At 42.5% G+C, this 27315-nt stretch overlaps 1 long non-coding RNA gene across 1 annotated transcript; it reads right to left on the bottom strand.

Annotated features, from left to right (window-relative positions):
* Positions 1-4736: 4736 nt before the first annotated feature.
* On the bottom strand, positions 4737-8467 carry LOC142174812 (uncharacterized). Its single transcript, XR_012703883.1, has 3 exons — positions 8044-8467; positions 6909-6967; positions 4737-6338 (listed from the first exon to the last, which is right to left on the bottom strand). It is a non-coding gene; the product is annotated as an uncharacterized LOC142174812 (long non-coding RNA).
* Between the last annotated feature and the right edge of the window lie 18848 nt (positions 8468-27315).

The raw sequence follows: 27315 nt of genomic DNA, 5'->3' as shown, positions 1-27315 counted from the left end.
CACATCATAAGTCAAATCATCATCCAACTGAACCGTGCTGAAATCCAAAACATGAGACATATCGCCAATATACTTCCGGAGCATAGAAACATGAAATACTCGATTCACACTCGACAAGCTGGGTGGCAAAGCAAGCTCATAAGCCACCTCCCCAATCCTCCGAAGCACCTCAAAAGGCCTAATGAACCGAGGACTCAATTTACCCTTCTTCCCCAATCTCATAACACCCTTCATGGGTGAAACCTTTGATAGAACCATATCACCAACCATGTAGGACATATCCCGAACCTTCCCGTCAACATAATGCTTTTGTATCGACTGCTCCGTACGAAGCCTCTCCCGAATAACTTTCACCTTGTCTAAAGCATCCTGCACCAAGTCTGTACCCAATATCCTAGCCTCACCGGCTCAAACCAACCAACTGGGGATCTAAACTGCCTCCCGTACAAAGCCTCATATGGAGCCATCTGAATACTCGACTGATAACTGTTATTATAAGCAAACTCCGCAAGCGATAGAAATTGATCCCATGACCCTCCAAAATCAGTGACACAAGTGCGCAACATGTCCTCCAATATCTGAATAGTGCGCTCGGACTGACCGTCCGTCTGAGGGTGAAAAGTTATGCTCAACTCAACCTAAGTACCCAACTCTCTCTGCACGGCTCTCCAAAACTGTGAAGTAAATTGAGTACCTCTATCTGAAATAATGGAAACTGGGACACCATGCAAGCGAACAATCTCTCGGATATAGATCTCTGCCAACCGCTCTGAAGAATATGTAGTACACATAGGAATGAAGTGCGCGGACTTGGTCAGCCGATCCACAATCACCCAAATAGCATCGAACTTCTTCAAAGTCCATGGGAGTCCAACTACAAAGTCCATAGTGATCCGCTCCCACTTCCACTCTAGAATATCCATCTGCTGAAGCAAGCCACCCGGTCTCTGATGCTCATATTTCACCTGCTGACAATTGAGACACCGAGCTACAAATCCCACAATGTCCTTCTTTTTCTCCTCTTCCAATAATGTCGTATGAGATCCTGATACATCTTCGCGACACCCGGATGGATGGAATACCGCGAGCTATGGGCCACCTCTAGAATCAACTCCCGAAGCCCATCCACATTAGGCACACATATCCAGCCCTGCATCCTCAACACCCCGTCATCACCAATAGTCACATCTCTAGCATCATCGTGCTGAACTCTGTCCTTAAGGACAAGCAAATGAGGATCATCATAATGGCGCTCTCTGATGCGATCAAATAAGGAAGGCCGAGAAATCACCCAAGACAATACCCGGCTGGGCTCCGAAATATCTAACCTCACGAACCGATTGGACAAGGCTTGAACATCAACTGTAAGAGGTATCTCCCCAACTAGAATATACGCCAAACTCCCCATACTCACCTCCTTCCTACTCAAAGCATCGGCCAACACATTAGCCTTCCCCGGATGGTACAAGATAGTAATATCATAATCCTTTAGCAGCTCCAACCATCTCCGCTGCCTTAAATTGAGATCCTTCTGTTTGAACAAGTGTTGGAGGCTACGATGATCAGTAAACACCTCACAAGACACACCATACAAATAATGCCTCCAAATCTTCAATGCGTGAACAATGGCAGCCAACTCCAAATCATGAACATGGTAGTTCATCTCATGGGGATTCAACTAACGATATGCATAAGAAATAACTATACCCTCCTACATCAACACACACCCAATACCAACTCTCAAAGCATCACAATACACGGTATATGAACCTGAAGCTGATGGCAAAACTAACACTAGAGTTGTGGTCAAGGCAGTCTTGAGCTTCTGAAAGCTCACCTCACACTCATTCGACCACATGAAAGGAGCACCCTTTTGAGTCAACTTAGTCAAGGGTGATGCAATAGATGAAAATCCCTGAACGAATCGACGGTAATAACCCACCAACCCAAGAAAGCTGCGAATTTCTGTGGCTAAGGACGGTCTTGGCCAACTCTGAACTACCTCTATCTTCTTCGGATCAACCTGAATACCCTCGTTGTAAACCATGTGCCCCAAGAAAGCCACTGAACTGAGCCAAAACTCATATTTGGAGAACTTTGCATAAAGTTTCTCCTCCCTTAACTTCTGTAACACAACTCTCAAATGCTCCGCATGTTCGTCTTGACTACGTAAGTACACCATAATATAATCAATGAAAACAATCACGAACGAGTCAAGATAAGACGGAAACACGCTGTTTATCAAATGCATGAACGCTGCTGAGGGCCCGAGGCATTGGTCATCCCAAAAGACATCACAAGGAACTCATAATGACCATATCGAGTCTTGAAAGTTGTCTTAAGAATATCCGAGTCCTTGATCTTCAATTGGTGATAACCTGAACATAGATCAATCTTGGAGAACACTCTCGCTCCCTGAAGCTGGTCAAATAAATCATCGATACGAGGCAAAGGATACTTGTTCTTGATTGTTACATTGTTCAACTGCCTGTAATCAATGCACATCCTCATCGTGCCATCCTTCTTCTTCACAAATAGAACAGGCACACCCCAAGGCGACAAACTAGGCCAAATAAACCCCTTATCAAGGAGTTCTTGAAGCTGCTCCTTCAACTTCATTGGTGCCATACGGTACGGTGGAATAAAAATGGCCTGAGTTCCCGGTACCATATCAATACCAAAATCAATATCCTTGTCCGGTGGTATGCCCGGCAAGTCTACAAGAAACATATCGGGAAAATCCCTCACAACAGGAACAGAATCAATACTAGGAGTCTCTGCACCAACATCCCTCACAAAGACTAAGTATGAAAGATAACCTTTCCCAACCATCCGATGGGCCTTTAAGAACGAAATCACCCTACTGGGGACAAAATCAGTCGAACCTTGCCACTCAATCTGTGGCACACCCGGCATACCCAATGTCACTATCTTAGCATGACAGTCCAAAATAGCACAACACAGAGATAGCCAATCCATGCCCAATATCACATCAAAGTCCATCATACAAAGCAATAACAGGTCCACTCGGGTCTCCAGACCCCCAATAGTCACCACATATGACTGGTACACACGGTTCACAACAATAGTATCACCCACCGAAGTAGATACACAAATAGATGAAACAAGAGACTCACGGGGCATATCCAAATAACGAGCAAAATATGATGACACATATGAAAAAGTGGAATCGGGATCAAATAACATAGAGGCATCTTTGTGGCAGATTGAGACAATACCTGTAATCATAATATCTGAATCAATAGCATCGGGTCTAGATGGGAGTGTATAGAAATGGGCTTGACCACCACCTAATCGACCTCCCCCTCTAGGGCGGCCCTTAGCTGATTGTCTTCCACCCCTAGCTAGGTGGGTGGGTGGTGGTGAAGTAACTAGCGCTAAAGCTGATGGCTGACTCCACTGTTGAGATGAACCCCCAAGACGACAAGGACAATGCCTCCATATGCGACCCAAATCTCTACATTCATAACAACTCCCTGGTGCTGGAGACGGGGACTGAAGGGACCCCTAGCACCGGAATGACTAGCATATGCACCTGGCAAAGAAGAGCCCTGAACTGATGGAGTATGGGATGAACTCTGGGCTGGAAGGGCACTGAGTGATGAATGGCCCTGATGAGAACTGTGAGAGCCATGACCCGATGATGACCCACGATAACCTACCGAGCTGACTGAGCATGTCTTAATGGCCGGCCTCAGCCATGCTGAAACTGACCTCTCGAAAGAGCACCATCATAACTACCAGATCCCCCGAGGCCTCTTGGCCTCCCTCTCATCTCTCTCCCGGCGACGAACTGACTCAATCTCGCGAGCAATGTCAACAACCTCCTCAAAAGTAGCATCATACACCCTCTCCATGGACATAAGAATCCGAAGCTGATATGTGAGGCCATTAATGATCCTCATGATCCTCTCTCTATCTATAGGAACCAACCAAACCATATAACGAGCTAACTCCGAGAACCTCATCCCATATTGTGTCACAGTCATATCTCCCTGACGCAACTGCTCAAACTGCCTACACAACTGCTCTCTGCGAGACTGTGGCACATACTTCTCCAAAAAGAGAACGGAGAACTGCTGCCAGGTAAGGGGTGCTGCACCTACAGGCCTACGCCTTTCATAAGCCTCCCACCAAGTGAAGCCAGCTCCAGAAAATTGAAAAGTAGTAAATACAACCTCGCTGGTCTCCAAAATACCTACTGTGCGAAGAATCCTATGGCACTTGTCCAAGAAAGCCTAGGCATCCTCGTCCTCTGTACCACTGAAAGTCGGAGGCTGAAGTCTACCAAACCTCTCCAATCTGCGTTGCTCGTCCTCTGGCATAACAAGAGCTATATAGTCCTGAATAGCTACAACCGACTGGGCTGGAGGTGCCCCCGGTGTCTGAAGTCCCTGCATAACCTGCTCAGGTGTGCGAGCGGCGGGAGTTTAAGTGCCTCCCTCGGCCTGAGAAGTATATGCGGTTGTAGTAACTGAGGCCGCCTGAACTAGGCCAGTGCATACTGATAGAATCTGGGCCAGGGCCTCCTAAAGACCTGGAATCACAATAGGCACAGCTGGTGCTGTTGGTCCTGCTGGAGCATCCGCAACTGGGACTTGATCATGAACTGGGATGGCTGGTAGATCTGCAGGTGCTGCCCTAGCTGCTGTGCGGGCTACACCCATGCCCCTACCACAGCATCGACCGCATCTTCGACCTCTAGTGGCCCCAACTTGGTGGTATTAGTGGTCGTCCATCCTAACCGGTAGCATATGTCCTCACCATCTGTGAGAGAATAGAATAACATAAGTTTTTAGTACTCGGATTAATAGATTCGCACGACAAGAATTCAAGAATATGAAGTTTTCCTAAAGGTTCTGCAGCCTCCTGAGTATAAATACAGACGTTTTCGTACCGATACGTGAGACTCTACTAAACCTACTCATGACTCGTGAGACCTATGTAACCTAGGCTCTCATATCAACTTGTCACGACCATAAACCGGACCCGGTTGTGTTGGAGCCTATCGTGAAACTAGGCTAGTCGACACAAAACCCCAAACCAATTAAACAGTTATAATAGATCATTTAAAGTCATTAATAAGCTAAAAATCCTAAAATAAAGAGTAGAATAGAACAGTGCAGAATCAAACACAGCCCAACATCGGGGTGTCACCAGTCATGAGCATCTAAAATCCGTCTAAGAGTATGAAAAGACAACATAGTCTAATACAAGGCTAGTACAAAGTGAAGTAAATATAGGAAGGAGAAACACTGGGCTGCGAGTGCAGGGAGTAATGTGAGTACGCTAACTCAGTAAGTAATAAAAGTAAAGGCAGCTGAGTGATAAGAAAACATGTAAAACACAGCATAATTCTACAACAAAAACAGTATAAAACCAGGACAATGCAATAAAACAGTAAAAGCTCGTAAAAACACCTTAGTTCAATAAAAACCCTTTTAAAATATCTTTCAGTAGTTCAAACGAGTGATGAAAATAGGGAGAAAAAGATAGAAACATAAATCAGCCCCTCGGGCAAAATACCAACAGAACCAGCTTCTCGAGCTATCTCACAATCACTCCTATCAGCCCTTCGGGCTATAATATGAACAACAACGGCCATCGGGCAATATCACATCTCACATTGGGTACCCGCGCTCACTGGGGGTGTGCAGACTCTGGAGGAGCTCCTACAGCCCAAGCGCGATATCAAACCATCTCGTGGTATAATCAAACTGGTCCTCATCCTCATAATCGTGAATCAGTACAACACTGCTGCGGCGCGCAACCCGATCCCATAGTATCCTCACAACACAGGCCCTCGGCCTCACTTAGTCAGAAATCTCTCAAGCCACTCGGGCAACAGTAAAACAGGATGCTCAGCCCAAAATATCATTTAAAATATCAAAACGGAGTAAATATGGTTGAGTTATGAAAATAGTAGAATACAACATCGCTGAGTATAATATGAAGTCAAAACATTGAGAAATAGTAGTAAAAATTCCCTAAGGGTCCAAAACAGTTGGCACGAGGCCCAAATATGACATTCAGCCCAAAACATGATAATACTTTCCAAAACACAATGATAACAAATAGTTTTCAATCAAATACGCGGTTTAAAAGTCATACGGAACGGACTAAGTCACAATCCCCAACAGTGCACGACCCCACGCTCGTCATCTAGCGTGTGTGTCACCTTAAAGTAGCACAATTATGTGATGTTCGGGGTTTCATACCCTTAGGACAGCATTTACAATTATTACTTACCTCTATCCGGTCCAAACTCTAGCCCGCAATACCTTTGCCCCTCGAATCGGCCTCCAGATGCTCCAAATCTATCCAAAAACAGATTTATACAATCAAAATATGATAAGGGAACATGGACCACTCGAAAATAACCAATTTACATCAAAAATCCTGAAATTGATCAAACCCAACCCCTAGGCTGTCACGCCCCGAACCTGAGGGCGAGACTGGCACCCAGTGCCTCTCCTATCATTGCGTACTAACTTGCAACTAAGGGACTCTGCACATATGATATCATACTTTAGCTATGGGCCACATTGCAAGATAATTGTGAGTGCTGACTAAATGTCTATATACAACTGGGCCGACAAGGCCGTCAAAACTATTACAGCTGACAAACCAACCAAATATACATACAAGACCTGCAAGCCTAACATATTGCACTAACTGACAGGATATGTCTGCAAGCCTCAACTGATGGATATACTATAATCGGAAAAGCTCCCCGACCTACTCATAATATATATATATATATATATATATATATATATATATATATATATATATATATATATATATATATATATATATATATATATATATATATAAGATGTACATAAGGCTCTAGACCTGAAAACTCCGAAAGGCATAGAGCTTACCGATCAAGCTGAACTCGGGCAACACTTATTGAGGAGGCCTACTCGTCTGTCTGTCTAACCTGCACGCATGAAATGCAGCGCCCCCAGAAAAGGGACGTCAGTATGAAATAATGTACTGAGTATGTAAGGCAATATACTGAAAGTTGAAATTGAACAAATAATATAGTAACTGCAAGTAGCTGGAAGTCAAAGATAATATGAAGATATGCTTACCTGCTGATACTGATTCAACTCTCTTAATATAGTAAGTAAAATAGTTGTCTCGCCCTATAAGGCTCTATATTTATATATATATAACTGCTATGCCGTAGTAGGCTCGCTTATAAGCGCTCGGCCATACTAGGCTCTGTATCTCGACCAACTGGGCTCGCTAATAAGCGCTCGGCCACAGTAGGCTTGGTATATATATAACTGCTCTGCCGTAATAGGCTCGCTCATAAGCACTTGGCCATACTAGGCTTTGTATCTCGACCAACTGGGCTCGCTCATATGCGCTCGGCCACAGTAGGATCGTCATATAACTTACCATCTGATCAGAGGTTTCCCAATAGGAGCTTGCCCATCGATTATAGCTCGATGGTAATGAAAATACTCTTAATACTCTGCTCTCTTGACTGGAAGAAGGAAATACTCAACTGAATATGAAGTCCTGATAAGAAGAATATGGTAACTTACAAAACTAGGAAAATATTAACCTCCTGCATGTATTTAAAGTAGTTGCCTATGATAACACTTGCAGTACTAATCATATATGGTCATCTTTGCCTTTTGTCAACCTAAATTTCTGAATCATATGATGAAGGCAGTAGTATTTCCCAGGAGGTTGCACCTAATTTTGTGCATAAGACTAACTTATATTTGGTTCTTTATTTGTTTCACTTCTTTCTAGGAATATCATAGATACCTTTAATTGAAAAGGTTCTGTTGTACATTCAAACATGAAATGCAAATTAACAATTGGTTTTATGAACACGCTTCCCGTTATTAGAGGGAAAAGTATATATACAGGACTACTTGTTTAAATAGACAAATATACGTAAATTCCGGGTTATGAATTTTTCTTTATACTTCGTTATCAAACTTGTGTAATGACAAGATCATGCCAAAATAAAGGAAGAGCTTAGCCTTAACATACCTGTACAAATAGGACATTAGCTCTCTGTCACAAGACTCTAGACATGAGAACCTCTTAGCTCTTAATAATAACACAAGTAACCAAGAAGAGGCAAAGGAGTAAGCTGCAACCATATTATAGTAGCTGCGGTTGTTACGGACAAGGAGAGTGAAACTGTAGAATCCATTAGCTATCTCAGCCTAGAGAATCTTCATATATATTATGGAGAAAACCCCCAAAGTAGGAAATCTTGGAGTGCTCAGCTTATTAACTTTGGACTTCACTGCCATATGTGATGATCTTAAGTTATCAACTAGCGGCTTGTAGATTCCATAGTAATTTGTGTCTAAATGGTTTAAAGATATCTACATCTAAAGGGAAGGAAAACAAGAATTGATTACAACTAAAGAGGTAGATTTTTGGTCAGCACTTACGACCTTTCTTTGGCTCATATCCTTTAACTTTGCCACCATAATTCTTAATGTGACACATATAACAAATGACTAATGAGTCATTTGTTTGGTTGGTGGCTTATTGCCACGTAGGGGTGAGTGTGAGAATTTTTAATCTTTATCTACTTATTAGGTAATTAGGTCATGTCCCGCTGCCCGGTAATTAATTAATTACCACAATTACATAAAATTCTATTTTTTTAAAAATACTTCATATACTACCGTGGTCATATAGTACATTGCATGGGACTAGTTCATAATCATCGGGTATTATCGCTCGACTCGTATTTTTCCCAATATGCCATACATGGACAAAAAAAATTCATTTTCTTTGACTTGCTTCCCCTTTCACTTTTACAAATTTATTCATCACTTGTGGAATAGCATAATCCTTATAATCTCCAAATAATCTTTTACTGGGACTGATGTCAATTACCTTATGACAAATCCAACGTACAATACTACAGGGTGCAACATCATCATAATGTAATACTGCGAGGCATAACATCATCGTGATATATTACTGCAGAGCATAACATTGACGTAATACTGCAGGGCGTAACATGGGCCTACGTCTCGGATTCCGATAAAAATCACAAAATTGAAATCCTTACACTCTCACGAGTTCATACATATCAAATACATCAAAATCCGACCACAAATGATCCCTCAAATCCCTAATCAAAGGTCTCCAACTTCAAACCCTAGTTCTCCAATTATTAACCACCAATTTCCATAAATTTCAAGCCTAATCAGTGAAATAACATCCTAGAAACGAGTTTTAGGTTCAACAATCTTACCTCAACGAAGTTCCCTTGAATTCCCTCTTCAAAATTTTCCAAAAAACTCCAAAACCGACTTAGAAATGGTGAAGAAAGGCCAAAAATCGCGAAGTCCATAATTTATATATTCTGACCCAGCTAAACCGCTTTTATGGTCACAATCTCACACCTGCGGTCTCAGGTGCACATCTGCGCAAATCACTTAAGCGCCTAATACCACACCTACGATTAGAAATCCCACACCTGCGCTATCGCAGGAGTGCTCGAACAACTGCTTCTGCGGTTCCAGCTCTCATGCCCATTTCCGCGTATGCGACCCTCTGGGTGCTTCTGCGAGCCCGCACTTGCAGTTCCCAAGCCGCAGGTGCGGTTATGATAAACTTTAGCAGCTTCAGCTGCAACTCCCCAACTCCAACTTCCGTCAACCATCCAAAATCACCCCGAGGCCCCTGGGACCCAACCAAAAGCACGAACAAGTCATATACCACTATCCACACTTATACCAATCTCCAAAACACCTAAAAAACATCGAATCAACCAAATGACATCAGATTCAAGCCTAAGGTTTCAAAAACTTCCAAATTTTGCTTTTGATAAAGAAGTCTATCAAACCTTGTCCGAATGACCTAAAATTTTGCACACATATCACAAATGACACAACGGACCTTCTCTAACTCAAAATTCATTCCGACCCCTATATCAAAATCTCACCTATCAACCGGAAAAAGCCAAAATTTCAAGTTCGCCAATTCAAGCCTAAATCTACTCTGGACCTCCAAAACACATTCCGACCACGCTCCTAAGTTGCAAATCACCTCCCGAAGCTATTTGAATCATAAAAACCAAATTTTGAGATCGAATGCTCACAAATCAACTTCCGGTTGACTTTCCAACTCAAAGGCCAACGTTAGAGACTAAGTGTCTCAAACCTTACCAAAACCATTCCGAATTCGAACCGACTAACCCGATACCATATACCACAGATAAACAAGGCAATAAGAAGCAAAAATGGGGAAAACAGAGCGGTAATTCATGAAAAAACCGGCCGGATCGTTACAGTGCTCTAGGATGTTCTAGTGAGAGAGCCATGGAGCTCGCAACATACAAACTAGAGGATATGACCAATACATGGTATGAAACTGTGGTTCTAGGAAGGCTAGCAGGAGCAATACTACTTGTAAGCACGTGATTTTTGACCCTCCCCGGGAATTTTTACGTTCTTAAGCTTAAATATTTAATTTAGGACTAATATAGCTATTTTAACTATTTTTACTTTATTTCGTTGCAAAAAGAAAAATTTCAAAAAAATATATATATATAAATTTTAGTTTATGTATCTCTCATAAATTTGAAAAATACAAAAATTGCACTTTATTTTTGTACTTTATATAATTTCGAAAATTACAAAAAAAATATAGTTCTATTAAGGTTTTATAGTCATTTTTAACTTTGAAAAATACAAAATATTACCTCATATTTTATCTTAATATTTAAAAACAAAAATTACAAAAAAATAGTTTTATTAATATTTTGTAGCTATTTTAAACCTTGAAAAATATTTAAAAAGATATAGTTTTGTTTAAATACTAGTCTTATTTTTGGTAGTTATATTGCTTACATAGGACTAATTAAGCAACGTGTTCCTATTTTTCGGGTCCGGGCAAAAGAATAATATTCGGGTTCAAACTACCCGGTTTTAGGCCTAATTCCAGACCTAGCCCATAATAAACCGTGTTCAGGACACATGGGGAACCCCACCACGCGTGGGGGACATAAACCTTGAACCCCACCAAGCGTGGGGCTCATTTGTCTTGGCCAAAGCTACAAATGCACGAGACTTGAACGGACAAGAGCAGGACTTTGAAATTTTTTTTGGACAGAGTACTGTTCCTCCGTCTTCCTCCTTTGAATGCCTAACAAACCCTACTGTGAAAACCAAAAACCCTAGGAGCTCCCCAACCCCACCAGCGACCAACAGCTTCCCCCCCCTCGTCGTCACGCTCAACACCACCTGCCCCAACGCCATAACCACCATCCAAAAACCACCGAACACCACACTCCCAAACGTCCCCTCGCACCCCAGCAGTACCCAAACCAACCAGTCCAAAAACCCACCGGCAACCACCCTCCTCCTCCTGTCCAAACAGCCCCCCTCCATCACCCGAACAACGCCCAGCTCCTCCGAACGACCACCATCGTTGTTACCATCTCCGCCATCGTCGACCACCACCCCTACTGTCGCAACCAAACCCTACACCCAAAACCACCACTCCCTCACGTAAAACCATCCTCGCACCCCGTCGTCACCCCCATCAAACACTCCATCGTCGACCACGTCCAAACACCAAGCAAAACCCAGCAGCCATCGTCGACCACTACCCACGACGACCCCCGTTGTCATTGCACCCCAAAACCACTGCCCAAACAGCCCGTTGCATCCCCTGTCGTCAAACACTGCCCGTTGGCCCCACAGTCGTCGACCAAACAGTCCGTCAGTGAGGTCGAGTTGAAGTCGAGTTCCAATCCAAAGTCCAAAAGTTGAGTCGAGGTCCGGTTCGTCGAGTTTGTTCCGGGGTTTTCGTTGTTGTTCCTTGTTCAGTGAAGTCCGGTTCGAGTTCCGTAGGAAGCACTGTTTGTCGTTCTAGGATTGTCGAGGTTCGAAGGTTGGTGTTCTTCGTCCCTTGTTTCATTTTGTTCGTTTCGCATGTTATGATTCAAGGCAAATGAGAGTATTTGATATTGATGAATGTCGACAATGCAATTTTGTTGTTTTGTTAAAAATGTTTATTTTTATGGATAGTTACTGCATGTTTAAAGTGAATGTGAGAATGTATGAACGGTTTGCGAGTCATCTTGGTTGAATCGTTTTTTCATTTTTACCATGGATATTATTATTTATTAGAATCGTTGTTTTCATTTAACCTCAGATGACGTCATGGGTAGAAAATCTTAATTATTTTTAGGCTTGCCTTTAATAAAAATGAGACGAGCCTCGAAAAAAAATGCACAAGCTGCGGGGCCCTCACAGATATATGTATCATAATGAACACTTAGATTCTGGGACGGGCCGTTTAGCAAATTTCACGGCTTACCCAAAATAATAATGCGCTAGTTGCTTTAGGCGCACCTTTAATAATGTCATCTCCCTAAACTCGGGTGCACATTTATGTGACCCAAATCCAAATCATAACGGAATCAAAATGTGCCTCTAATCACGGGTATATTGATTATGGCGTGGCCCGAGATGCATTTCCATGACGTTGCAAATTCTTTAATAATAAATGAGACGAGCCTCGACAAACAAATGTACAAGTCGCGGGGCCCTCTGAATGTATATATATTAAAACACTTAGAATTCGGGACAGGCCGTTTAGCGAATTTTACGGCCTTCCCCAAAAATGACAATACGCTAGTTGCGTTAGGCACGCCTTTAATAATTTAATTTCCTTAAACTCGGGTGCACATTGATGTGACCCAAATCCAAATCTCAACGGAGTCAAAGTGTGTCGACGACCACGGGTACATTGATTGTAACGTGGTTCGAGATACATTTTCACAACGTTGCAATTCTTGATAAAAACAGTAAATGATGAAAGCGGTTAAAAGTTAAATTTTGCGCATAAGTTCACACTTGCATAAAATCAGATAATCAAGCCGAATATAACAGTTGAGCGACCGTGCTAGAACCACGGAACTCGGGAATGCCTAACACCTTCTCCCGGGTTAACAGAATTCCTTATCCGGATCTCTGGTACGCAGACTATAATATAGAGTCATTATTTTCCTCGATTCGGGATTAAAATTGGTGACTTGGGACACCCTAAATCTCCCAAGTGGCGACTCTGAAATAAATAAGAAAATCCCGTTTCGATTGTCCTTTAATTGTAAAAAACTCCCCTCGTATCCCCTCGGGTGCATAAAAGGAGGTGTGACAGCTCTGGCGACTCTGCTGGGGAATTTGCCCAGAACCACTGGTTCAGGGTTAAGAATTCGAGCTTAAAATAATTGTTATTATTTGGCTTTATCTATTATCTGATTTTTACATGTTTGAGCCTAATGTGTTAAATGCTGCTTTTACCGCTTTGATATTATTTGAACTGTATATAAACTGTGTCGAAACCCATATCCTTTCTGAGTCTTCTAAATCATGAAGAAGGGTGTACTTCGTACGACTTCTTTTCTGTATAGTGTCAAATCCCAATTTAGAACGAGGTTCGGACAAGTTGCTAAGCCGGTGAAGCTTCTGTATTCCCGGTACGCTGCCCCCCCTCGGCTCGAGCTGTCCGCTCGGGTAAGCCAGGTCTAGAACAAACACCCAGGTTCTGAACCTAGTATAACAAAGCCACATGTCGGATCCCTAGTAGGAACGTTTATTTGCATCATGTGCATTTGACTTAGGGGACTCAACACAGGGGTTGGGTCCGTCTAGGACAAGCAACCTGAAAATAATAGACCATCTTATGGCATCCTATGTGCTACATGTTGTATTTAGTCAAGGGCGAATGGGTCATTTGGTCATTTCCAGCATGGTGTTATTTTAATCAAAGCATGGGGAACATTTGTGGAATCCAAGGAGCCTTGGAATTCCCTATGTCCCCCACGCTTCATTTTTGGGAAAAGCACCTAGGGAACATTTGTGGAATCCAAGAAGTCTTGGAATTCCCTATGTCCCCCACGCTTCATTTTGGGGAAAAGCACATGGGGAACATTTGCGGAATCCAAGAAGTCTTGAAATTCCCTATGTCCCCCATGCCACATTTTTGAAAATATAATAAAAATAAAAAATAAAATATGTATATATATAAAAAAAAACATTGAAAATTCGAAAAAAAAAGATTGTGTATGTTTTCATCATCATCCACAAATTAGAAAATAGTGGAAAATAGGAGAAAATAACAGTGTAGAGATATAACTACTTATTGTTAGAAAAAAAACAAATGTCCAAGTAGTGTCGAAACTCTGCCAAAATTTTGAGGATATAAAATAAATAAATGTCTTATTAGTTTGTTTTATTAAAGCAAAGGAAAAGTAGAAAAAATAATCATTGTTTTGTCTTATTTATTTTTTCTTTTTTTTAAAAAAAAAAAAATTAATAGAAAAGAAAATAGTTTGTCTTGCCATAAAAATGAAAAAAGAGTCTTGTTTTTAAAATTTGTGTTATTTATTTGTTTATGAAAATGACAAAATTAAAAGAATCCAAAAATATTTTCTCCATTATTGACTTCTTTAGGAAGTCTTTCTAATTGTTTTCAAAAAATAATATAATATATAAAAAAAAAACAAATCCAAAAATATTTTGATTCTTTTTCAAAATTGAAAAGAAAATTCAAAATTCAAAAAAAAAACATTTTGAGAAACATTTCTTTTATTAAAAGCAAAATTCCGAAAAATATTTTCTTCTTCTTCTTTAGAATAAAGAAAAAAAGAGCAAATGAAAATTCAAAAATATATCTTAGAAGTGTTTCTTGTAAAAAGAAAATCAATCAAAAAATGCTTCCTTTCTTCTTTTAAAGTAGTTCTTTTGCCCGAACTACGCGGGTTTGATTCTCACCGGATGTGAGATACGTAGGCAACCCTCATCGGGTCCAACCCCCTTTTTGCTAAAAAACAAAAAAAAATGTGTCAAAATTTTAATTTTGTCATAAACAAGTCGGGCGGGTCCAACCCCACCTTTTTGCTAAAAAAGCCAAAAACAAATAATAATAATAATAAAAAAAATACATGTCAAATTTTAGTTTTTGTCATAGAAGTCGGGTGACGCTGTTTTATCAAGACATAGCCGAATGTTCCCGAAAGGGACGCCGGAAGGCTGACTTTGCATAAACAGCCACCTTTGGGTCACTTTTAAGACTTGGTCCAGTTGACCCCCCACAGCCTAAAAATCTTCGTCCCCGAGACGTTGAAAGGCCGTGTTTGCAATATTGACTTTTCTAATTTGAAAAACGATAAAAAAGAGTTATAAATAAGTCAGGTGATGCTGTTTGTCATAAATAGCCAAATGTTCCCGAAAGGGACGCCGGAAGGCTAACTTTGCATAAGCAGCCACCTTTGGGTCATTTTTAAGACATGGACCCACACAGCCTTAAAAATCTTCGTCCCCGAGACGTTGAAAGGCCGTGTTTGCAATATTAACTTTTCTAATTTGAAAAACGATAAAAAAGAGTTATAAATAAGTCAGGTGATGCTGTTTTGTCATAAATAGCCAAATGTTCCCGAAAGGGACGCCGGAAGGCTAACTTTGCATAAGCAGCCACCTTTGGGTCATTTTTAAGACATGGACCCACACAGCCTTAAAAATCTTCGTCCCCGAGGCGCTGAAGGGCCGTGTTTGCAACACCAGTTTCTTTTGTAGTTTGAAAAGAAGAAAAACAACTAGTCAACGGTCAGCTGAATACCGTTCAATTTTGTCATAATAAGCCGAGCCAGCTTCGGCCGCGTCTTAAACCGTTCTTGCCGAAATAGCCTTAGAGTATCTTCCAGTTGTTGAAAGGTTATTTTCGTAAAAGAATGGACAAGTTTGTAAAGTGTCAAAATAATCCTCCCCGGCCTCAAAATTCATGTGAGAGTTGGAAAGGGCCACGTTTGCAAAAACAACCATTTGGTTAAAATTAGCAAATGGAAGAAGGAAGTTGGCCATTTGTTTTTGAAGTTTGTAAACCTTTTGATTAAAATAGGCGGGTTGTTTGATTTTCAAGTTGGTAGGTCATCTTTAAACCTTTGAAACCCAGTTTGTTTTAATATGAAAAGTGAAAAAGAAAAAATGTTCATTATTGTTTATCTTTTATTGGTCCGAACTACGCAAGGTCTGATTCATGCGGAGTCATGATACGTAGGCAATCTCCATAAGATTCGACCACAACAAAGATAAAAAATAAAAAAAATATAATAATAAATAAATAAAAGAGAGTGTGGAAGATTTTTAGGGGGCACAATTGTCTAACTGCTTAGGTACATTGTATCTCTGATATATGATTGTCTGTCCAATGCCCTAACACTAACGTGATGGCTTCCCTTTGATGTGTCCATATATAGAAAGTGGTTGGTTGTGGTAACTCCTCCCTGCAAAGCAAAATCAAAGGACAATGGCTCAGAACCGCAGAACCGAGTGGGTCGGTACTGATGACAGACAACAATTGATCGAACGGAACAGCGGGTTGGTAGAAGAAGTGAGAATGCTGAGACAGCATGTGGCAGACATGTATCAGGCATGGATAACGGGAAAAGCACCACCCCCTCCACCGCCAAGTCTCTTGAGCTCGGTCATTTCCCAAGCACCCAACACCATAATGGAAGATCCCCCATACTCTCCATCCCAACCCACTTATGGCAGCCTTCCCAGCTACCCGAGTAGCTCCATCACTCCCCAAGGCTTCTCCGCTCCCCAACACCATTTCTTTCCCCGTGACCTCAAAAGCCATACCTCACTTCCTAGGGACCCGACTCCACGAAATGCTTACCCACCCATACAAGCCCATCAAAAGCCATCTAGATCAGGTTTCCGGCCCTGTCAACATGCAAGAATGAAGAGGTTGCTGAAACGAGGAAAGGCTCTCACCCCCATCGGGGTATCTTATGCCAGTCTGTTTGAAAGGCTAAGGCATGCTGGTTCGATTGAGCCACTCCCCGCATGTACTATAAATCCGCTTGCAAGGAGCTTTGATCCGGCAGCACGATGCGCCTACCACTCCAATGTCATAGGGCACAACATTGAGAGCTGTCATAGCTGGAGAAGGGAAGTAGAGAAAATGATCCGAGAAGGGCGGGTTGCGATTAATAACAGTGACATGGAGCACTCGAACCTCCTCGAGAATTTGCCGACGGAGGTTGATGAGGTTGAAGCTGGTAATGGTCTTGGCAATATTGATGCAAAGCTCAGTGGCTAAGATGCCAAGTTTGATAAAGTGGGAGGACGCTCCGTTCCTTGGTTAGCAAGAGAGAAGCTTGTGGTGGCTTATTTTATTGTCATTTCTGTTGTCCGGATTATTAAGGTTGTAATTTGGATTTTGTCCTGTGTCAAACCTTCTTATCTTTCCATTTTTGTCATAGCAGTTTGTTTAAATTTTGTCCAGTTTGTGTTAGGATTTTATTCTGGTTGTTTTGTTTGTTTTATTATTCAAACCATTTCGTCGGTAGTCTAATACAAAGCCGGTCTTTTATTAGTTCCAGTCGTCTTTTTGTTTAGTCCTTTTATCATTTCATTCAATGCCGATTCTAGGGACATGACATGCACCCAGTTTGGGCCTAATCTTAAAAGTTAATCATAAAACCCTGGGAAGGTGATCAAAGCATTCAAAGGAAATAAGAACGGTTTGGGATTATTTGAAGCCCGAGTCATGTGGAACTGGGGCAAGTTAAACACAAAGAAAACCGTTAAAGAAAGATTCGCTTAAATTGGCATGAGGGTCGTTCATAATAATGAGAATGAGAGTGTCGCCCAACGATGCTCTAGAAGTGACAAATGAACAAACAGATGTTGAATATAATTGTCAAGTCCAGCACCATCAGAAGAGACTACAAATTTAAATTGTGTTGTTTGCACTTGGCATGTTTTGAAGACCGGAATGACGAAGGCATTTTGTTCTGCTACCCAAACACTTTATCCTTCGTTACCCCTTTTGAGCCTTATTTATTTTCTTTCATACCCCTCGTTCGGAATTAGTAGCAACGAATAAAATACGCGAACATGGCAGGTAAGAGAAAAGAAAGAAAAGAAAACAACAAAATGGAAAAAGAAGAATAAAAGAAAAAGAGAGAAAGAAAAAACGACAAAAGAAAATGAGAAAAGAAAAAGAGAAAAGAAAAATGATAACAAAAAGCAAAAAAAGGAAAGTCAAATGAAAAAGAGGAATTGGGAACTACGTTTGACCTGATTCCTCAAAGAGGATACGTAGGCGCTTCACGGCTCGGTCATAGTTTTGAAAAATGAAAAAAAATCAATTAAAATATCCCCAAGCAAGAAACTGGGGCAAAAAGTTGCGTTTGATGTAAATAAACTAATTCCGAAGGTTGTAATTAATAACCCAAAATTAATGCATTTTTTGAGCCTTTAATACCCTTTCTTTCTAGCCCTATCCAAAACCCGCATTACGGTCCAAAGAAATACCTTCCGATCAGTCTTCAAAAGATGCCAAGTCAGACAAATGAAGAGTCTTACCGGCGAACATAACATTCTGTTCCACAGCAGAAAGGACTCTAATCTCCAACAGAAAGAGTCATACCGGCGACACTCCAAATCCCCAGCTGGAAAGTAATACAAATGAGAGAGTCTTATCGGTGAAAACCTTCACAGGCACCATAAAGCGATGAAAGCTGAGAGAAAAGCCAAAAATGAGAGAGACTTGATAGTGAAAACCCTTCGGGCACTGCAAGTCGAATAAGATTAAGAATCAGATGGGGAATCACCAATTGAGGATCTTGAAAGATGATTGACGGTAAAGGATAGGCCCCATATGCATGTCATGGCCATTAGAGTCGGTATCTGCGTTTGATAGGTTTTTATTTATAGTTTCTTTTGTAAAAGAGTCATCGTTTCCTTTGTCTTTTATTTTATTTCTGTTATCTTTCTCCTTTCATAAAAAAATTTTCCCAATAGAGTCTGTCCGGTCAGAACAAGTATGAAATGACTTCAAAATATGCCATCAGCTTTCCAAGATGAGATCTGACTAGTATATCCGAATGGTATAGTCAGCAAGGAACAAGCGCGAGGTCAGTGTCAAAAGATATCCCCAGCAAAGGGAATTGACAAAAGGATTGACGAGCGTCAAGAGAGATATCCTTGCCAAACCCAAGGTTATAAACCTCAAAGGCCAAGGCCCATGAACAGAGCAAGGAGAGCAGTGAGCATGATTTGGCGAAATCCATACTAGACTAAAGGGTCGGGAAAATGCCAGTTTCCGAGCTATGCCACAAAAGAAGAGGGATATCCCCAGCAGGAAGGGATTATCCCCAACACATAATATCATCCCCAACAAGTTGTTGAACGCAGAGCAAGGAGGGAGAAAGGGAAAACCATCTCAGCAAGAGTATCACAACCAACCACCACGTTTTAAACTAACAAAATTTTGTTTGATTTGAAGCAGGTAACGGAAATGGCATTGATGCCAAAACTGCATGCCACAAGGGATATTATCAAACTGGGGCAGAAAATTTTCCTTCCATTTAGAAAATTTTCTGGAAGTCAGGTGCCCCCAGCTGATAACATTTTACCCCCCAACAGGTGAGTAAATAACTCCCCAACAGTGTTATCCCGAGCGGCTACGAGTAGTCCAACACAAGGTTGGAAAGTCGGTATCCTCAGCGGTTAGACTTCAAAGGAGGAAGCTAATAATAATAATAATAATAAATAATAAATAAAAATAAAAAAAATAGAAAAGGAAAACTCATCCCAATCCCCAGAAAGTATTCGAGGTAAGACATTTTCAAGTCTTAAAGATATTTTGGGTTCATCCGCCCTCAAATAGGATATGTCGGGTTCATCCGCCCTCAAATAGGATATGTCGGGTTCATCCGCCCTCAAATAGGATATGTCGGGTTCATCCGCCCTCAAATAGGATATGTCGGGTTCATCCGCCCTCAAATAGGATATGTCGGGTTCATCCGCCCTCAAATAGGATATGTCGGGTTCATCCGCCCTCAAATAGGATATGTCGGGTTCATCCGCCCTCAAATAGGATCTGTCGGGTTCATCCGCCCTCAAATAGGATCTGTCGGGTTCATCCGCCCTCAAATAGGATATGTCGGGTTCATCCGCCCTCAAATAGGATATGTTAGGTTCATCCGCCCTCAAATAGGATATGTCGGGTTCATCCGCCCTCAAATAGGATATGTCGGGTTCATCCGCCCTCAAATAGGATATGTCGGGTTCATCCGCCCTCAAATAGGATATGTCGGGTTCATCCGCCCTCAAATAGGATATGTCGGGTTCATCCGCCCTCAAATAGGATATGTCGGGTTCATCCGCCCTCAAATAGGATATGTCGGGTTCATCCGCCCTCAAATAGGATATGTCGGGTTCATCCGCCCTCAAATAGGATATGTCGGGTTCATCCGCCCTCAAATAGGATATGTCGGGTTCATCCGCCCTCAAATAGGATATGTCGGGTTCATCCGCCCTCAAATAGGATCTGTCGGGTTCATCCGCCCTCAAATAGGATCTGTCGGGTTCATCCGCCCTCAAATAGGATCTGTTGGGTTCATCCGCCCTCAAATAGGATATGTCGGGTTCATCCGCCCTCAAATAGGATATGTCGGGTTCATCCGCCCTCAAATAGGATCTGTTGGGTTCATCCGCCCTCAAATAGGATATGTTGGGTTCATCCGCCCTCAAATAGGATATGTTGGGTTCATCCGCCCTCAAATAGGATCTGTTGGGTTAATTCGCCCTCAAATAGGATCTGTTGGGTTCATCCGCCCTCAAATAGGATATGTTGGGTTCATCCGCCCTCAAATAGGATATGTTGGGTTCATCCGCCCTCAAATAGGATATGTCGGGTTCATCCGCCCTCAAATAGGATATGTCGGGTTCATCCGCCCTCAAATAGGATATGTCGGGTTCATCCGCCCTCAAATAGGATATGTCGGGTTCATCCGCCCTCAAATAGGATATGTCGGGTTCATCCGCCCTCAAATAGGATCTGTCGGGTTCATCCGCCCTCAAATAGGATCTGTCGGGTTCATCCGCCCTCAAATAGGATATGTCGGGTTCATCCGCCCTCAAATAGGATATGTCGGGTTCATCCGCCCTCAAATAGGATATGTCGGGTTCATCCGCCCTCAAATAGGATATGTCGGGTTCATCCGCCCTCAAATAGGATATGTCGGGTTCATCCGCCCTCAAATAGGATATGTCGGGTTCATCCGCCCTCAAATAGGATATGTCGGGTTCATCCGCCCTCAAATAGGATATGTCGGGTTCATCCGCCCTCAAATAGGATATGTCGGGTTCATCCGCCCTCAAATAGGATATGTCGGGTTCATCCGCCCTCAAATAGGATATGTCGGGTTCATCCGCCCTCAAATAGGATCTGTCGGGTTCATCCGCCCTCAAATAGGATCTGTCGGGTTCATCCGCCCTCAAATAGGATATGTCGGGTTCATCCGCCCTCAAATAGGATATGTCGGGTTCATCCGGTCTTAAAGATATGTTGGGTTCATCCGCCCTCAAATAGGATATGTTGGGTTCATCCGCCCTCAAATAGGATCTGTTGGGTTCATCCGCCCTCAAATAGGATCTGTTGGGTTCATCCGCCCTCAAATAGGATATGTTGGGTTCATCCGCCCTCAAATAGGATATGTTGGGTTCATCCGCCCTCAAATAGGATATGTCGGGTTCATCCGCCCTCAAATAGGATATGTTGGGTTCATCCGCCCTCAAATAGGATATGTTGGGTTCATCCGCCCTCAAATAGGATATGTTGGGTTCATCCGCCCTCAAATAGGATATGTCGGGTTCATCCGCCCTCAAATAGGATATGTCGGGTTCATCCGCCCTCAAATAGGATCTGTTGGGTTCATCCGCCCTCAAATAGGATATGTTGGGTTCATCCGCCCTCAAATAGGATATGTCGGGTTCATCCGCCCTCAAATAGGATCTGTTGGGTTCATCCGCCCTCAAATAGGATATGTCGGGTTCATCCGCCCTCAAATAGGATATGTTGGGTTCATCCGCCCTCAAATAGGATATGTCGGGTTCATCCGCCCTCAAATAGGATATGTTGGGTTCATCCGCCCTCAAATAGGATATGTCGGGTTCATCCGCCCTCAAATAGGATATGTCGGGTTCATCCGCCCTCAAATAGGATATGTCGGGTTCATCCGCCCTCAAATAGGATATGTCGGGTTCATCCGCCCTCAAATAGGATATGTCGGGTTCATCCGCCCTCAAATAGGATATGTCGGGTTCATCCGCCCTCAAATAGGATATGTCGGGTTCATCCGCCCTCAAATAGGATATGTCGGGTTCATCCGCCCTCAAATAGGATCTGTCGGGTTCATCCGCCCTCAAATAGGATCTGTCGGGTTCATCCGCCCTCAAATAGGATATGTCGGGTTCATCCGCCCTCAAATAGGATATGTTGGGTTCATCCGCCCTCAAATAGGATATGTTGGGTTCATCCGCCCTCAAATAGGATATGTCGGGTTCATCCGCCCTCAAATAGGATATGTCGGGTTCATCCGCCCTCAAATAGGATCTGTTGGGTTCATCCGCCCTCAAATAGGATATGTCGGGTTCATCCGCCCTCAAATAGGATATGTCGGGTTCATCCGCCCTCAAATAGGATATGTCGGGTTCATCCGCCCTCAAATAGGATATGTCGGGTTCATCCGCCCTCAAATAGGATCTGTCGGGTTCATCCGCCCTCAAATAGGATCTGTCGGGTTCATCCGCCCTCAAATAGGATATGTTGGGTTCATCCGCCCTCAAATAGGATATGTTGGGTTCATCCGCCCTCAAATAGGATATGTCGGATTCATCCGCCCTCAAATAGGATATGTCGGGTTTATTCGCCCTCAAATAGGATCTGTTGGGTTCATCCGCCCTCAAATAGGATCTGTTGGGTTCATCCGCCCTCAAATAGGATATGTCGGGTTCATCCGCCCTCAAATAGGATCTGTTGGGTTCATCCGCCCTCAAATAGGATATGTTGGGTTCATCCGCCCTCAAATAGGATATGTTGGGTTCATCTGCCCTCAAATAGGATATGTCGGGTTCATCCGCCCTCGGGTTCATCCGCCCTCAAATAGGATATGTCGGGTTCATCCGCCCTCAAATAGGATATGTCGGGTTCATCCGCCCTCAAATAGGATATGTCGGGTTCATCCGCCCTCAAATAGGATCTGTCGGGTTCATCCGCCCTCAAATAGGATCTGTCGGGTTCATCCGCCCTCAAATAGGATATGTCGGGTTCATCCGCCCTCAAATAGGATATGTCGGGTTCATCCGCCCTCAAATAGGATATGTCGGGTTCATCCGCCCTCAAATAGGATATGTTGGGTTCATCCGCCCTCAAATAGGATATGTCGGGTTCATCCGCCCTCAAATAGGATCTGTTGGGTTCATCCGCCCTCAAATAGGATATGTCGGGTTCATCCGCCCTCAAATAGGATATGTCGGGTTCATCCGCCCTCAAATAGGATATGTTGGGTTCATCCGCCCTCAAATAGGATATGTTGGGTTCGTCCGCCCTCAAATAGTATATGTCGGGTTCATCCGCCCTCAAATAGGATATGTCGGGTTCATCCGCCCTCAAATAGGATATGTCGGGTTCATCCGCCCTCAAATAGGATATGTCGGGTTCATCCGCCCTCAAATTGGATATGTCGGGTTCATCCGCCCTCAAATTGGATATGTTGGGTTCATCCGCCCTCAAATAGGATATGTTGGTTTCAGTCTTTACTTTTAAGTGTTGAAGTTGGGAGCCCGCCCAGATAATAGAGGCATACATTCAGTCTTTTATTTCAAGTGTTGAAATTGGGAGCCCGCCCAGATAATAGAGGCATACATTCCGTCTTTTTATTTTAAGTGTTGAAGTTGGGAGCCCGCCCAGATAACAGAGGCATACATTTAGTCTTTTTACTTTTAGGTGCTGAAATTGGGAGCCCGCCCATAATAACAGAGGAATACATTCAGTCTTTACTTTCAAGTGTTGAAATTGGGAGCCCGCCCAGATAATAGAGGCATACATTCAGTCTTTACTTTTAAGTGTTGAAGTTGGGAGCCCGCCCATATAACAGAGGCATACATTCAGTCTTTTTATTTCAATTGTTGAAATTGGGAGCCCGCCCAGATAACAGAGGCATACATTCAGTCTTTTTATTTCAAGTGTTGAAGTTGGGAGCCCGCCCAGATAACAGAGGCATACATTCAGTCTTTTTTTCAAGTGTTGAAATTGGGAGCCCGCCCAGATAACAGAGGCATACATTTCCTTCCTAAAGTTTATTTTTACCCATAGGAGACGCACTTCCTAAATCCATTGTACCAGTAGGAGACGCACTTCCTAAAAAGTTTTACCATAGGAGACGCACTTCCTAAGTTCAGTTTTACCCTAGGAGACGCACTTCCTGAGGAGACGCACTTCCTAAGCAAGTTTTACCAGTAGGAGACGCACTTCCTAAGACAAGTTTCACCAGTAGGAGACGCACTTCCTAAGTTGATTTCACCAATAGGAGACGCACTTCCTAAGTTAAGTTCACCGATAGGAGACGCACTTCCTAAAAAGTTTCACCGATAGGAGACGCACTTCCTAAGTTAAGTTTTACCAATAGGAGACGCACTTCCTAGATCCATTGTACCAATAGGAGACGCACTTCCTAAGTTTATTGTATCCAATAGGAAACGCACTTCCTAAGTTTATTGTACCCATAGGAGACGCACTTCCTAAGTTTATTGTACCCACAGGAGATGCACTTCCTCAAAGTTTAGTTTTACCCATAGGAGACACACTTCCTAAGTTTACTTTAACCCCATAGGAGACGCACTTCCTAAAATATTTTCATTCATAGGAGACGCACTTCCTAGTTCACAATCATTAAGGTTTCACCCATAGAAGACGCACTTCCTAAGACTATTTTATTTTAGGAGACACACTTCCTAGTCTGGTTCACTCAGGTTATACTTTTGCTTTAGGGGACGCACTCCCGAGTTTGGCTTTTTAGATTATATTTTATTTCAGGAGACTCACTTCCGGAATTGAGATTTCACCCCTAGGAGATGCACTTCCTAGTTTGATTCATTTTAAGTTCGACCATAGGAGACACAATTCCTAGTCCAGTTTTTGAAGTTTACCCGTAGGAGACGCACTTCCTAATCGAGATTTTATTCATAGGAGACGCACTTCCTAGTTCTAGTCACTGAAGTTTTCACCCTTAGGAGACGCACTTCCTAGTTTAGCTCATTCCGATTCAACCATAGAAGACACACTTTCTAGTTTGAGTCATTGAGGTTTTTATTTTAGCAGACACATTTGCTAGCAAGAGTTTTGGTTTTACTCATAGGAGATGCACATCCTAGCCTAGTCTTTAGTTTACTCTCATCATTGCATCAGTAGCGTAAGTGGTTACGATTTTGCTAACGACTCACAAATCTTCCCAGTACAAACTGGGTTAGGAAATTTTGTTTGTTTTGTTTGTTTTGATTGTCAGGGACCCGCCTGTAGAACGGAGGTTGTTGCGTGTTGAAGATAGAAGAAGTCAGGAGTCCGCCTGTAGAACGGGGAAACATTTTTCAAGATCAAGCAGTGACCCACTGGAAAGCAGAAGGTTACAACAAAATCCCCAGCACTCAATCCAAGATAGAAGCAACAAGAAGCTCGCCCCAAGAATGCAAGTCAATAGGCTGGGATGATCAACAGAAGCTGGTCACCAAAAAAAAACAAAAACAAAAAAAAACAAGAAGAAAAAAGAGAAAAAAAAAATAAAAAAAAAGAAAAAGAACCCAAATTACGGAAGTGGAGAACAAATGTGGTCTGCTCAAGAACTAGCACCTACAACTAGCAAGTATCAAGGTTCAGATCCAAAGTCTGTATGAAGCACCATTCAAGACTCAAGACCAAGTTTCAGAAGACTTAAGAGATAGGAATCCTTGTAACTAGTAGCTGATAGGCTTAGTTAGTCTTTTTCAGTTTTCATTTTTTGTTGTAATGACAGGACCGCGGACCGGAACCTCAACGGAACGGCACCTCGATCGGCTCTCCACCTCGGTACACTTCACTATCTCTCTCATTCCCGAACTACACGTGGCCTGATTCCTGTATAACCAAGGATATGTAGGCAGCTTAGATACCAGGGCTCGGTCACATTCCCTCCCTTTCCTTAAGTGTAGTCCGTCCAAGTAATGGTCGGGTCAAAAACACGTCTAGTCGTTCTTTGTCGGAAAACTCTTCGTGTTTCCAGTCAAAGAGGGGCAGCTGTAAGCACGTGATTTTTGACCCTCCCCGGGAATTTTTACGTTCTTAAGCTTAAATATTTAATTTAGGACTAATATAGCTATTTTAACTATTTTTACTTTATTTCGTTGCAAAAAGAAAAATTTCAAAAAAATATATATATAAATTTTAGTTTATTTATCTCTCATAAATTTGAAAAATACAAAAATTGCACTTTATTTTTGTACTTTATATAATTTTGAAAATTACAAAAAAAATATAGTTCTATTAAGTTTTATAGTCATTTTTAACTTTGAAAAATACAAAATATTACCTCATATTTTATCTTAATATTTAAAAACGAAAATTACAAAAAAATAGTTTTATTAATATTTTGTAGCTATTTTAAACCTTGAAAAATATTTTAAAAGATATAGTTTTGTTTAAATACTAGTCTTATTTTTGGTAGTTATTTTGCTTACATAGGACTAATTAAGCAACGTGTTCCTATTTCTCGGGTCCGGGCAAAAGAATAATATTCGGGTTCAAACTACCCGGTTTTAGGCCTAATTTCGGACCTAACCCATAATAAACCGTGTCCAGGACACATGGGGAACCCCACCACGCGTGGGGGACACAAACCTTGAACCCCACCACGCGTGGGCTCATTTTTCTGGGCAAAGCCATGTCAAATACACGGACTAACATTTGGAAAAGGGGGACTTTTGAATTTTTTTGGAGAAAATCACTGTTGATGCTTCTTCTTCCTCCTTTGAAAACCAGAAAAACCTACGAAGCCCAGCCCCCGGCCAGCTGAACCCCCGTGCGACCAACAACTCCCCCCCCTCGTCGTCACGCTCAACACCACCTGCCCCAACGCCATAACCACCATCCAAAAACCACCGAACACCACACTCCCAAACGTCCCCTCGCACCCCAGCAGTACCCAAACCAACCAGTCCAAAAACCCACCGGCAACCACCCTCCTCCTCCTGTCCAAACAGCCCCCTCCATCACCCGAACAACGCCCAGCTCCTCCGAACGACCACCATCGTCGTTACCATCTCCGCCATCGTCGACCACCACCCCTACTGTCGCAACCAAACCCTACACCCAAAACCACCACTCCCTTAAGTAAAACCATCCTCGCACCCCGTCGTCACCCCCACCAAACTCTCCATCGTCGACCACGTCCAA

Source organism: Nicotiana tabacum, chromosome 20 (genome assembly GCF_000715075.1).
Source record: "Nicotiana tabacum cultivar K326 chromosome 20, ASM71507v2, whole genome shotgun sequence".
NCBI lineage: Eukaryota > Viridiplantae > Streptophyta > Magnoliopsida > Solanales > Solanaceae > Nicotiana > Nicotiana tabacum.
The sequence above is the reverse complement of the archived record's forward strand: the minus strand, read 5'-3'. Positions and strand labels throughout refer to the sequence as shown.